The 13,627-nt window shown below is 40.9% G+C and overlaps 1 protein-coding gene across 4 annotated transcripts in view; it reads right to left on the reverse strand.

The window, feature by feature from the left end:
* The window catches only part of LOC308501254 (mediator of RNA polymerase II transcription subunit 18), a 101,254-nt gene that overhangs the window by 70,451 nt on the left and 17,176 nt on the right, over positions 1 to 13,627 (reverse strand). For 3 of the 4 annotated variants that reach the window (XM_081057307.1, XM_081057305.1, XM_081057308.1), the window contains exon 1: positions 5,758 to 5,857. The exons of the other annotated variant lie outside the window; for it this stretch is intronic. The gene's annotated coding sequence lies outside the window, so the exon portion shown is untranslated. Of the gene's footprint in view, positions 1 to 5,757; positions 5,858 to 13,627 lie in introns of those variants that run through there. 4 annotated transcript variants of the gene reach the window in all.

Genomic DNA, 13,627 nt, shown 5'->3' on the forward strand with positions numbered 1-13,627 from the left:
AGACCTCTGACATCCATTAGCTTATCTGACACCTCTAAAGAAACCTTTACTATCCCAATTTTATAAATGAGGAAACTAAAGTTTAAAGAGGTTAGCTGACTTGGATATTCACAGCTAGGAAGGGACAGACCTGGAACTAAGACCCAGGTCTTCAGACTCCAAAGGTAAGTAAGTCCATCATACACAGTAAATACGTCAGAACTTTCAGATTGTCAAAACAAACACTTGGTGCTTTAAACATAATAGAGAAGTTAAACTGAAAACCAAACTTGAATCTAAAAGTTGTATAATTTCAAACATCTCATCCCCCCAAAAAATCTAACAGCCACTGAACACACTCCCTCTCCTAAAATCCCCTGGAATGTTTTTGGTTGTAAATCATAAAATCCTAGATTTGAGAGATCAAGTAATGCAGACCCTTTAACAGATGAAAAAACTGAAGCACAGATGAAAAAATTTAACAAATGAAAAAACTGACTTGCTCAGAGACGGTGGCAGCAGCACCTTCCGTTATAGTATAGTGTGTCTTCCAAGGCCCACATCAACAATATTCAAGAAACATTGTCTTACTGAGAATGCAGGAGACCGAATGGGTGGACTACTGGGTAATCGTCTGACTTCAGCTGGGTGCTAACTGCTGTTCAGCAGCCCTTTTACTTGTCTCTGGTTGGCTCCCATATCTTTTCGACAACTGCTATTCAAAACTTTCAACACTCTCTGAAGTTGTCTAGCCCACTCTATCCTTTTATCATGCTGCAGATAACCCAAACCATTGTTTCAGAAAGAAAGATAAAAAAAGAGGTTATCAGATATTAAAACACTCTCTATAAGGCAGAAATTATGATCCTGAGCTTTGGACTCCAAATATATCTGGATTCCAGATCTCTTCCAATATTTATTCGGTGCCTTTGGAGCATTTAGTTCATCTCGCTGAGTAATAATTTCTTCAACTGTCAAATAGGAATGCCCACCCACTCTATAGAATTTTTGTAAAACTATATGAAATAACATATAGAAAAGTACATAGATCAGTGTCTGGGTACAGAATAAACAGTAACTACTCCAATTTCAATTTCCATCTCCAGCACTTCCATATACAGCCTCTGCCTTCCTTTCTTCATGTTTCCTTTTCAAGGCTCACGTCTCTTTTAGATTCTAATTCCTCCCAAGGCTTCTTTATTATGTCCCTTTTCTCTTGTGCCTCTCAATACCTGACTCTCTGCCAGCTCCTTTTCCTTTACTTCAAACAAGCCAAATCTCTCCCATCCTTTAAAAATCAAAAACAAAATTTAAAAAAGGCCCTCAATCCTGCCTTTTTAGCACTTACTTTCTAAACATCTCTCCTAAACCCTCTAACCTACCCTGAAGATAGCAAGCAATTACCTTTCAAAACAGATCAGATTGTCAATTACATGCTTAAAAATCTTTGATGGTTTAGCAATTCCCTAAACAAAAAGCCTGAACTGCAAAGCATTTTGAATGCTTCTCAGCACCCAGCCATCAACCTTTCCTTCCACCAGCCATTGTAACTCTTCAGCTACTCAACCCCAGCAGCAGTCAAGAGACCCCTAAGTATTTCATAACTTTCTAAATTTATGTGAATATTTGCTTACTTGCAGTTTTCTGGGCTGAAAAATCTATTGCTCTTCTCAAAATTTCTAGAGAGGATATCTGAACCACAAAATGTTAAAAACCAATTGATGGGGCCAGCCCAGTGGCTCAGGCGGTTAAAGCTCCATGCTCCTAACTCTGAAGGCTGCCGGTTTGATTCCCACATGGGCCAGAGGGCTCTCAACCACAAGGTTGTCAGTTCAACTCCTCGAGCCCCGCAAGGGATGGTGGGCTGCGCCCCCTGCAACTAAGATTGAACACGGCACCTTGAGCTGAGCTGACTCCCGGATGGCTCAGTTGGTTGGAGCGCGTCCTCTCAACCACAAGGTTGCCAGTCCGATTCCTGGACTCCCGCAAGGGATGGTGGGCTGCGCCCCCTGCAACTAGCAATGGCAACTGGACCTGGAGCTGAGCTGCGCCCTCCACAACTAAGACTGAAAGGACAACAACTTGACTTGGATAAAAGTCTGGAAGTACACACTGTTCCCCAATAAAGTCCTGTTCCCCTTCCCCAATAAAATATTTAAAAAAACCAAACAGATACCGTCTAGCCATATAGACTACTCACCTCCCCAGACATACACCTTACACCTTCACATTTGCATTCCTACTCTCAAACTGCTCCCTCTGGCTAGATCAACCTTAATAGTAACTGGTCTAACCAGTGAATTCTTATTCATTCCTCAAGTACGAGCTCCAAAATCACTTCCTCTGTAATCCCTTCCTTCATTGTCTACCAAAATAGATTCTTTCAGTCCCTAAACCCATATAACACACCTCTATTTAACACTCACCATTCTGTTAGGAGTTGTCATGTTGTAAGCTTTTCAAGGCAGAATCTATATACCTTCACGTGTTTGTACCGCCAGAACACAACCCACATCCTAACACACAATGGGCCAAAAACAAAATATTTCTGAATAAAAGAACCATTTTTGCCATTGCATTTGTGTGCTGATATTCTCCACAACTGCTCCTGCTTACTTTTGTTATTCATTCACTTATTCAATATAAAGTCCCAATGAAATACCTGGAGCTGTGTGCCAAGCAGTAAAGATGCACACTAGGGAACAGTCCCTGCCATGAGACAGTTAACTGTGACAATATAGAACAAATATAATGGTCTTATTTGGTAAGTGCTATAAAAAAAGGTCTACATAAGGGGTTATGGTAGCCCATGACATGACTAATAGTCACAGAACAGTTTATAATGGGACATCAGCTTCTCTTAGACCAGAGAATCCATCCATTTTCTGTTTCGTTCTTTGTAAGTAATCTTCTTCCCATGCTCCTTTCCCTTTTCTAACAGTAGCAACAGTAACTTACTGCAGGAATTTGAAGGGTATAATTCAACCAAATACTTAGCCTACCCGCTTCTAGAAACAATTGCACAAGACAGGTAGAGCAGGAATCATTATCCCCGTGTTAAAGATGACAAAACTAAAGTTCAAAGAGGTTACCCCTCAAAGATGCACAGTAAATAAGCGAGCTGTACGTATTTAGTACTTATTTACAGGCTGACTCCTCCATCTTTCATCCCACCCCTCATCTGTCTATAAACCTCAAAGGGGAAAAGACTTCTTTTGTTTTCACTGCTTTGTCCTCAGGGTTGGTCTACAACAGTACTTAGAACACAACAGGCTGTCAATAAATATTTGACTGAATGAATAAATTTGGAAATAAGACCAACAGCAAAAAACACAAGGGAAAAAAGTTCCTTCCATTATGATGGCATAATAACAGAGAAATTTAAAACAGGCTTCTACTAGTGAGAAAGGCTAGATTATATTGACTCAATTCCATTGGTATGTTATGCATTTTACCTAAGAAGAATTTAAGGGAGGTGAAGTGGGTTTCTATTTCTGATGTCACATTCATGGCATGTTCTGACATAAATCCAAGCCTTAAAATTGCAGGTTTGAAACTGATTAAAAGTTTTTATTAAAAGCAAAAACTAAAGAAAGCATTTTTTTGAGACTTGACTCTTTGGCTAGAAAAGTATCTGAATTTCAGTTCTTTTTTTCAGTGTTAGTTCCAGCAGCCAAAGCTGCTATATATATGTTCTCCAACATATTTCTTAATAAACCTTTAAGCAAAGATTAGTCAAAACCTCAGTCTAGGAACTCACTACCCTTCCACTCAGAGGGATCCATAAAATTGCCATTCTGACTAGCTACAAAGTAATCACAGCATACCATTAAGACAAGGTAATAGGACCAACATTCAGTACGACTTATAGTTCAGAATGACAGTTTACAATTTTAGAAATTCCAGTTCCTTATAAATCAGTTTGCTCTGATTGGAAAATACTTTCATAATTTCTCTCCAATATTTAAATTTCAGTAAATCACAGGCGGTGGTACCATGTGTAACTGCAATAGGTGTGACGTAATGGAAAGAGCAATGGATTTGGAAGTATGGTTTACTGTTTCCTATCTAGGTTAATTCTGTGACCTGGGCAAGTCACAGAACACTTTAGAGGCTGTAAATTTAAGCTTTATCAGCCATAAAATGAAAGAACCACCTCACAGAATTGTAGTGAGAATCAAATTACGTAACGTATATGAGCTATTTTCAAAAAATAACAGATAGCACTGTCACGTATGAAGAAATAAGTAACAGCCAGTCATTAGCAACTGCTGTTCCTTAGATTATTTTTAAAACTACTAAAATAATTCTGTGGATGCTTTCTTCAAAGCATAGCCAGGAAAACACAAACAATCCCCACTCACTGACGGATTAAAAATTGAACAATTTCATTCAAGGCCTCTATCCCTGTACAATATTACTAACACAATCTGTGATTCTCAGAGTAAATCACTTCCATGATGAGATATCAAAGTAATAAAGTACAAAGGGCTTTATTTGCCCATTTGGCAAAGGTTGGAATTTAATCTATATAACCTCTATAATCATCTCTGATTCACGTAAAGGGGTCCTGGTTGTTCTCATTTCAGACTTGAAACACTAAATCTATTTTTCAAAAGGAATATTTGCAGTGGCCTTTATAGAGCATGATCTTCAGCTGGATAGCTAGCAATTCAGTCTTCCAACGGGACATACTTAAAGTTACCACTATCTAACAAAATTTGATCAAATCTACACAAGTCACCGGTTGCAGTAAGAATCTCTCTCTCCTCTTGCAATCCAGATTCATTCCTATTACTTGGTGAACCAGTCCTTTCTGTTGCTTTCTAGAAGCTACTACGTTTCTGATTTTTCTATAAAGCAGATCCTTCTATTACAGAACGTTTTCTTTCGACTTTTGGTTTTAAGCAGGAGAAGTAAGAAAAGGATGTGAGGGGGACGGGGGACGAGGGACTGGGCGGCTGGATGAAGTGCTTTAGTCTTTTTCTGCGTGCAATGAATGAACAGGCTGCTCGCTGTGACCTATAAATCACTTTCTCTCCTCCGAGATTCGAGACGTGCGCTACATTCTGCCTATCGCACTGGTTCTTTGGTTCCCCGATCACAGCTGCGCCCCATACAAACATCGCAGCAAATTCGATCCCTTCTCCGTTTCCCGGGGAGTGGGACTCACTTCTTTGCCAAAGGCCCATCCCCCTACCGAGAAAAACGCCTGGAGAGTCGTGCCCTGGAGCCGCCTGGGACTGAAGTTTAAGAGTTAGACAATAACTTAGAGGTTTTCGACAGAAATTCCGTCTCCCTCTGCCTGGGACCGAAGCTTCCGCTCGGCAGAGCCGGGATGCAGAGGTCTGAGGCAGGATGGTTTTGAAAAATGGACTTTGATCCGATCCGGTTACGGTAACCGGATCCCCAGGGACAGGGGATCAAGGACTGGCCCGGAGGGCTCCCTGGAGGAGGCGACTCCACGCACGAGCACAAAGGGGTGCAGAGCAGCCCAGACAAAAGAGCCCCGCCAACACGCCGGGCGCGCAGAAGGCGAGCCTGCACCCGGCGCGCCGCAGGCTGAGAGGCAGCCGCCGGACCGTTGCGAGAGGGCGGAGGAGGAGGCGTCGGCCCCGGCCCGCCCCGCCCTGGCCCTAAGAGCCCGCGGCCCGAGCCCTTGCCCTCCCCTGGACCGCGACCCCCTGGCGGAGCCAAGAACGTGGCCCTAGCCTAACAGACGCCTGCAGTCCGACCCCGCGCACTTCCCGCTCACTTTCCCTTGCTCGCCGAACTCACCCAGGTCGCTGCAGCCGCCGCCTCAGCCTCCACAGTAGTTTCCCCCGGAAATCCTACTTGGCCCGCCGGCCGCCAGCGGCAGCCAGAGCCTTCGGGCCCCGGGAGGGGGGGTGAGAGGGAGCGGGCCAGACAGCGAGGGGGAGGAAGTGCCGCCGCAGGGCCTTACGGAACTTGTAGTCCCCGAGCAGTGCCGGCTGTGTCTTGGGCGGGACAAAATGGCGGGAATCTCCCGGGGCGGTCGGCCCCACCGTCTCTCTGGGCATGCGCCGCGCCGCTGCTGGAACCCCGAGTGTAAAAGCACTTGGCCGTCTTCCTGGTACCTCGGGGGACAAAGGTCTTTGGACTTGGGAAGGCAGAGTTCCATATGCAGAGCTCCAGGCAAGTCCTAAGGAGGGAGGTGATGTTAAGTGTGCTCTTTTAGAGAATTGTGCAGCCCCTGTGAGGCCAAATTTCAACTCTATAATCTCCCTAAAAGAAAAACTACTGAAGGCCAATTGACGTGCAAAACACTTCGAAGCAAGTTAACCTCAATTATGTGCATAAGGAAGAAACGCAGGAACCATTCTTGACACCTCCTTCAGCCCATTAAGTCCAGTTACTCTACATCCCAAATAGCTCAGTTCCTTTCCATTTTCAACACTACCATTACCTAGAGGAAGCCACCATCTCACTCCAACTCTCACTGGTTTCAGGCCTGCCAGTGAAAGCAAGGCAGGGAAACCATTGTGATTGGATTACAAGGTAGTGCTCTCTGGAGAGTGGTCCCACTTCCTAGGAGTTTGGGAAAGAGGCATTTATCAAAGGTGTTAACCTAGATGCACAAAAGACAATGGACAGGGCTTGCTTGAGGCAAAGATAACCTGACTAGGGAAGTTCTGTGCCTGAGGTGTGACTACCCACCAGGACCTGCCCAGCTAGGAATTTGTGATCAGATCACCCCGCTTGTGGTTCCTTTCAGTTAGATTTTTTACAGAGACCGTTTTCCGTCCACAGTTTGTAAATATTCATCATTTGGGATGTGTATACTTTTCTGTAGTTACCTGCATATGTTATACTCCCAATGTACTTTTTGAAGTGAGAAGTGGCCTGGGTTAGGCCCCTCTTCTTGTCTGAGGGACGGATTAACAGTAAAGAGGATTTCTAAGCATTAATATTTCTGGATTTGGGGCTTATGGGCACTGTTTGAGCATAATGTTAACAGCAGAGGCTTTGGCAACAGAGAACTATCTTATTCCTATCTGTGTGCCCTTGGCTAAGTTATTTAAATTCATTAAAATTCAGTTTCCATCTTGTACGACGCGAAACATAGTACCTAATATGTAGGTTGGTGTGAGAATTAAATAAAGCAACACACATAAAGTGCCCAACAATATACCTGATATATGTTAAATGGTCAATAAATAATAACTGTTATGGTGGGTAATATTAGTTTTCATCTTTCTGTTTATTTTTAAGTTTCCAAGTTTTCAACAATGAACATAGACACAGGCTGCAGGTACAAAGATATTCATTGTAGCACTGTTTGAAATAACAAAGAGAGAGGCAGACAGAGAGGAAGAGAGAAAAAATCTAAATAGCCACCTATTGGAGAATGGGCAAATCAACTGATATATTCATAATACAGAATACTACAAAATAGTTAAAGTGAATAAAGCTACCGGTGTCAGCATGGATAAAATGTTGAGGGGAAAAAACATTGCAGGTGATATACAGCTTAATACTATGTACATAATTTTAAAATACGACAGACAACAGTACTGTTTAAGGCTTCATACACACATAATAAAAATACAAAATCATGTGTGGAAATAAAACCTTCAGGCATGCGATTACTTCTGAGGAGAGAGGAAAGGGAATGGGTGAAAGGAGGGATACATTGAGGCTTAAAATATATCTCTGCTATTTTGTTTCTTGAAAAAATTTGCAAGAAAATTAGGCAAAATGAAAATTTGGTAAAGTTGGTGAAAGGTACTTAGGTATTTGTTATATAAACTCAATTTTTCTTTATGCTTAAAATAGTTTTCTGTTTAAAAGAAAGCATGGAGCAGAGCAGTATACAAAATATGGGACAGGGGGAGAGGAAGTATTGGGTTTTGTTTTTTAAAGTTTTGTTTTGTTTTACATACAATAAATTTCATTCTTTTTGGTGTTCTGTTCTATGAGTCAAATGCATACACTTGTAACTACCACCATAATAATCTAAATTACCCATTAACCCAAAATATTCCCTCATGCTGTCTCTTATAGTCAGCCTCTCCCCCCCAACAATGGCATTTACTGATCTGTTTTCTGTTCTTGTAGTTTGGTTTTTCTCCAGAAAGTCATACAAATGGAATAAAAAAATTATGTAGCTTTTTGAATCTGGCTACTTTCACTTAAAATAGTGCATGTGAAATTCATCCATATTGTTGCATGTATCAGCAGTTTGTTCCTCTTTATTGCCGAGTAGTAGTCCATTGTATGGATGTACCGCAGTTTGATTCTTCATTCACCAGTTTACAACATTGGGATTATTTCAGTTTTTGTCAACCATAAATAAAGCTACTACAAACATCTGTGTACAGATTTTTGTGTAAACATAAGTTTTTATTTCTCTTAGGTAAATACTTAGCAGTTGAATTGCTGAGTTGTATGGTAAATGTACATTGTAACTTTATTTTTAAAAACCCACACTGTTTTCCAAAATGGCTATGCTAATTTGAATTTCCACTGGCAAGAATGAAAGCTTCAGTTGCTCCATATGCTTATCAGAATTTGATACTGTACGATGTTTAAAAATATTATCTGTTTTTAGCCATTCCAATATGTGTGTAGTGGTATCTCAATGAAACCTACATTTCCCTAATGACTAGTGATATTCAGCCTCTTTTCACGTGCTGATTTGTCATCTAAATATCTTCTTCAGTGAAGTATCTGTACTAGTCTTGTGCCCATTCTTTTACAGGTTTTTCTGTTTGTTTGTTTTTAATGAGTTGTGATAGTTCCTTTTATTTTCTAAGTACAACACCTTTATTAGATATATGATTTGCAAATATTTTCTCTCAGTCTGTGATTTGTTCAACAAGTATTGTTCAGAGCAGAATTTAAAATTTTTGATTAAGTTCAATTTGTCCTTTTTCCTCTTGTGATTCATGTCATATCTATGAAATTTTTTGCCTAAGCCAAAATCACAAAAATTTCTCCCTAAATTTTCTTATAGAAACTTGTAGTTTTAGGTTATCATTTATTTCTTTAGAAGGATATGTGCATATCTTTTTAAATCCATAGTCTATACCTGGAAAGATACAGCTTCCTTCTGGGTTGGGAAACAGAGTAACTTTGCACTGTGTACCCTTTTGTGCTATTGAATTTTTCCCTAAATGTATACCTTACAGTACCTTAAAAACTGCAACAAAATATGGGATTTTTTTTTTTTTAAAGCTAAGAACTGAGAAAGTGTTGGGAGACTACTGAAGCAAAGTACCACCGAACACAGTTGAAAAGCACCACGATGGTTTGTTAGACTGGAAGATTTCACTGTAGTTCCAAATCCTGCCGGCCCTCTTCTTTCACGCTGTGAACGGCTCTACGAGCCTGGCAATTCTCTACGGCTGAGAACTAAGTCGGATTAACTTGCAAATAATTAGTTGGGCCAATCAGAGAGCAATATGCAAATGAGTGGATCTGACTGTGTAAAACTTTCTCAACAGAGCTTTGAACATTGCAAAATTTAAAGCCTTAATGTTGCTGCCACCTTCAGGCCACATCTCTCAATAACAGGTTCATGGAAAACGAGGGGATTACTCTCGGAATTCAGTCCTCATTGGGGCTCTGGATTGGAGAAAAAGTAACATAAATTCTTCCCTTTTCCCTTTCAGCTCAAACCCAGATTGGTGATTGGGGACTGTGGCATCAGATTGTCTGGGTTTGAATCCTGTCTTTAGCTTGGGTAAATCAGATACCTGCTCTATACCTCAGATTCCTTATCTATAAAATCCGGATGATAACAGTAGCTCCCTTGTATGTTGGGAGGATTGAATCAGGTCACGTAAAGGACTTCACACAATGCTTGGCACATAGTGAGCACACAACACATATTAGTAGTAGTTGTTGGGCAGAACGTCAGAGCCTCTCCCATTCTAAACTGACAAATTGTACCTTGACACACAGTAGTCCAATGGAAAGACCTTTAGCACCTGGCTCCACCACTTAAGGTTTGTAAACCTTGATCAAGTGTCTTAACCTCTCTGAACCTTACTTGACCTCACAGGTGGTTGGGATATTATATGAAATCATTTATGTAAAGCACCAAGCACAGTGCTTGGCATGGAGTGGACAGTTAACAAGTGGAGTGATGGTGGAGTGATGATTAACACGGCAACCAAGTACGACCAAAGGTTGGACAATCAGGTTACAAACAGGCAGGCCACAGGCGGTCACTAACCTACAGATACTTTGGTTCAGCCATCAGCATTTTACTATTTTTAAATTACCTGCAATAAATAAATAAACAAACAAACAAACAAATAGCCTGTCATCATTAAAAACAGAAATTTCACCTTCTGAACTTCTCTTTTAAAATGTGAAGCTCTGACAATGACTCACCAGATCTACAAGGAAGACGGCATATAATAGGGAAGCCTAACTTCCTCCGAGGGAGCCAAGTAATGTTCCCTTAAGAAGTGATGTTAGAGGTGCCACATGAAGGTTGAATAGAGGTTAGCCTGGTAAAGAGAGGAGGAACCGGGCTCCAAGCAGAGAGAACAGCAGGTAGGTCGGAAGGCCCTGAACAGGGACATTAGTGCCTCCAGTAACTTCAGGAAAGCCTGGAGCACAGCGAGCACGGGAAGATGGGAAGATGAGGCTTCTTAAAACCTGAGGGATTTTGAACTTTATTGTGAGGAGCAGAGTAGTTCAAGGCTGGAAGCCAGGAGACCGCCAACTGGTGTAACAAACTGAGGGGGTCGGCAGGGTCAGAATGGAGTAGCAGCTGAGAAAGCCGAGTACTCGGGCAGTGTAGGATATATATCTAGAAACTCTGGGCATACACAGGACAGCGTGTCAGGTGTGGCCTGGCAAATGGCAGACTTTACAAAGACCAAGTTAACTTGGACACCAGAGTGAATATTTTATGTTGATTTTAATAGTGGAAAAATGAGAAGAAGAAAGATTTGGCCAAGCACACAGAACACACGAGATACAGACCTGGATTCATAATACCTATCTCTAATTTGTTGCTCCTCCTACTCTATTAGTTTTCTCAAGGTGAATAAACAATGCTGAGTATTATTAACAATACTGTGTTGTAGATAATAATATATCCCATTTATTAAGCGCTACCTAAATGTTAGGTTCTGTATTTATGTGCATTATTATCTTATTATTTCACTCAGTTAACAAATACAGTGCACCCAAGGGACAGTTAGGCACTGGGGACGTGGGAATGAATGAGACAGTCACCATCCCTGTCCTGTGGGAGTTCACAATCAGGAACTGAGCAGTCGAAGAAGTAATTACAAAAGGTAATTGGCAGGTAGTATAGGGAGAGTATAACAGTGAACCTAACCTACCACGGGCGGCAGGAAGCTTTCAGAAAGAAGTGACTATTCTCACAATAACCTGATGAGATAGATGCTATGAATATCTCCTTTTCACAAATGAGAAGATAGATGTTCTCAGAGAGATTAAGTAACTGACCCAGTAGGCGGTGCTGGAGCCAGGATATAAGCCTGGAGCTATACCTAGACCAAAGTTCATTCTCTCAGCTTCTAACATGTTTCCTAGCAGATATTTCTATTCAGCGTGTCCTTTCCTTCTAAGGGTCATGTGAGTGAAATGGACTATTAACTGGGATGTCTGCAATGCAGGAAGTTGAAATCATGCCTTACAAACTGTGTAAGCATGTCTGTGTCAGGGTTGGCTGTCAATTTTGGAATGAAAGCTATTTGGTGACACAGCTCTTGAGCTCATGTCTGAATGGATGTTCAGTTCAATTGAGTATGATTCAACAGCTAGGTATTGAGAGCCTACTATGTGCCAGAAAGGGTGCCAGACATTGTCAGTTACAGGAATGATGAAACCAGGTCCCTAAACACTAGGCGAAAGATTGTCTGAATCTCTAACAAACTACATAATTAAATAACAAAGCCATACTCCTGGCAGTCAGAAACTGTAGGTAACTTATTGTAATAGCTACCAGGTTTTGAGCATCAACCATCTGCCAAGGACTACCAGAGATACCTTAATGAAAGTAAACATGATCATGATCATAACTAAAAACTACAAAGCACATACTGTGAGACTATGTCGAATAGTTTACACATATTACATATTATCTGTTTTAAACCCTGTTCTTTCAAGCCATGTTCATTCCATAATTCTAATATAGTATTAATGATACTAATATTGCCCATTTTGCAGATGAGAAAACTGTGTTTCAGAGATGTTTGCCTGAGATTCCTAGAGCAAGTATGAGTAAATGGAAGAGCTAGAATTCAAACCCATGTCTGCCTGACTCCAATACGTGGGCTCTGGGCCAGACCATTGCACCAAGTCAATGTCAAGCAAATAAGTGACCATTAAGGATGGGGTGCAAGCTGTGCTTAGTAAACAGGGAGGTAAAAACCCCTGAAGGAAGCAGCCATCAGCCCTGGGCCATATGAACATCCTGTCTCCATGATTACTTGTCGCTGTGGGCAGGGAAGTATGCAGCCTCATTCCAGGTGTTCAGATATGGCCAGAGGTGAAATTTGTGTAGCTGAGGAGGGGCCCAGAATTGGCTCTGTGACACATGGACCAGGAAGGTCACTGTTGTGTTCAAACATATGATGTGTGCATTTTAACCTGCTTATTTACCCTTATCTCAACATAAAATGCAAGAAAAGAAACAAATATTTAGCAAGTGCCATGTTGTATATGCTATATTCTTGTCTCAACAACTCATTTCGTACTGTAGAAAGAATTCAGAAAGGTAAATCTACTAACACAGCAACTATAGCAAATTACTTATTATAATTATCCTATTACTAAAACAATAATGATTGCTTCCATTCATTGAGTGCATACTGTGTGCCAGGTTCTGTGCAGGGCACTTCTCATATACATGATTTCATTTCATCTTTATGGCAACCCTATGGTTGTAAGGACTATTACCTACTTTACAGAAAAATGGACTCGTTCAGGAGGTTAAGCAACTTCCCAAGGTCACACAGTGAGCAAGTAACATCTGTTTACATGGCCATCTCCCCAAAAATTACTGTAAATTTCTTGAGGGCAAGGACTGTGTCTTACTTATCTCTGTATTCCTAGTCTCTGACACTGCCTGGCGCAGAATAGGCAGAATTCAGTATATATTTTTGAACAAATGAAAGAACAAACAATGTTTTCCAAGAGAAGTGGTAAAGTCACCACTAGGATTTAGGCTTCCTGTCTTCAAGTCTAGCACGCTTTCCATAATTACATAATGACTGCTTCAATCAAGATCTTGATTATCCACTCACATGCCTCTTTCACTCTAGAAATTCCCTTCAGACACATAGCAAGTGGGATACAGTGATTCCACTTCTAGATCTTTATCTTACAATAGAAATACCAGAACAAGTGTATAAGAATGTATTACTAGGGTGTCCACTATCAGTATTTCAGAGAAAAATTTGAAAACTAAATGTCTACCAATAGAGGAATGATTAGATGGTACAACCATTCTACAGAATATCATATAACTTTGAAGACAGTAAAGTAGATAGCTGTCTACTAGTGTAGAATAATGGACACAAGGCTGTATAAGTAGAATAAGCAGGTTTCAGAATGTTAAGTATGGTTTAGTATGCATAATAATAATAATCCTGTCTTCAACATTTATTACACATTTTGTTTTCAGGCACTCTTCAAT

This window comes from Rhinolophus hipposideros, assembly GCF_964194185.1.
Source record: "Rhinolophus hipposideros genome assembly, chromosome: 8".
Taxonomy (NCBI): domain Eukaryota; kingdom Metazoa; phylum Chordata; class Mammalia; order Chiroptera; family Rhinolophidae; genus Rhinolophus; species Rhinolophus hipposideros.